Source organism: Chrysochloris asiatica, unplaced genomic scaffold (assembly GCF_000296735.1).
Source record: "Chrysochloris asiatica unplaced genomic scaffold, ChrAsi1.0 scaffold00225, whole genome shotgun sequence".
Classification (NCBI taxonomy): domain Eukaryota; kingdom Metazoa; phylum Chordata; class Mammalia; order Afrosoricida; family Chrysochloridae; genus Chrysochloris; species Chrysochloris asiatica.
Genome location: NW_006408743.1, coordinates 2,022,161 through 2,023,380, shown reverse-complemented (window position 1 = coordinate 2,023,380; position 1,220 = coordinate 2,022,161).

The window sequence follows — 1,220 nt, the reverse complement described above, 5'->3', positions numbered from 1 at the left end:
TGTGTGTGTGTGTGTGTGTGTATGTGGTTGTGGTGGTTATATGCCGTGGAGTCGGTTTCGACTCATAGCGACCCTTTACAAGGTTTCCGAGGCTGTAAATCTTTACGGGAGCAGAAAGTCTTATCTTTCTCCCAAGGAACAGCTGGTAGTTTCAAACTGCTGACCTTGCGGCTCATGGCCCGATTGGTAACCAGTATGCTACCAGAGAGTTCTCTCTCTTTCACTCTCTGTCTCTCTGTCTCTCTCTCACTCTCTGTCTCTCTGTCTCTCTCTCACTCTCTGTCTCTCTTTCTCTCTCTCTCCAATTACATTCATTTTCTTTTCAATAAGATTAAATCCTTGAATGGCAAAGCATCTGTATATGATAGCCTTAGCAGGAAGGTTGTTTTGGAATTTGCCACAAACCATGCCACTGTTACTATGATTGCTCTGTTTTTGCTAGTTTTGCTGCCAGAAGATATTGTGTTGTTCTTTGCTTTGTACACATGAACACATCTTTTGTCTACAAAGAATAGGTTTCATCTCAAGCCAAAGTACCTTCAATTTATAAAAGAGCTGTATGCTCCCTTTCATTCTGGGTACATTGCTATTAGCCAGCAAAATAGCCTTCCAACATAGCTGCCACTTTGAAGTCCTGTTCCCAGCAGGTCTTCACAGGCACCAAGATGGTGGAAAGAGCTGGAAAGTACTTTTATCAGATAAATACATGGTGCTTTTCCTTATCTAAAGTTATTCATTTTTATCTTTTCTTTAAATTAATTGTATGACTTAAACTTTTAGAGGCAGTTTAAAATACTCTCCTAGTGTCCAAATGTGACAGCTGTGTTCTTTCCTCCACTAATTTTGTGACTGTATTTAAATCTGTCAAGTGACTCTGGAATGATTGATTATTTAAGCCTCTCACTGTGAATGCCTGTATGTTCTTAATACATATAGTATTAATTTTATTGTAAACTTTGCTCATTATTATGAGAGGAATTTACAAACATATTTTATAATGTCTTGTTTTAGTATTTCTGTTTATGTTGTTTTATCTTTTTTTTTTTAATTAAATATTTTTATTTTGGATTGAGTGAAAGTTTACAGGGCACATCATAAACTTCACATTCAAACATTCATATAGCTTGTTTCATTACATTGATTATTATCCCCTCCACCATATATCATCAGTTAACAGTGTTTCTCTCTATCCTCTTTAGTTTTTTTTTTTTTTGGATGGG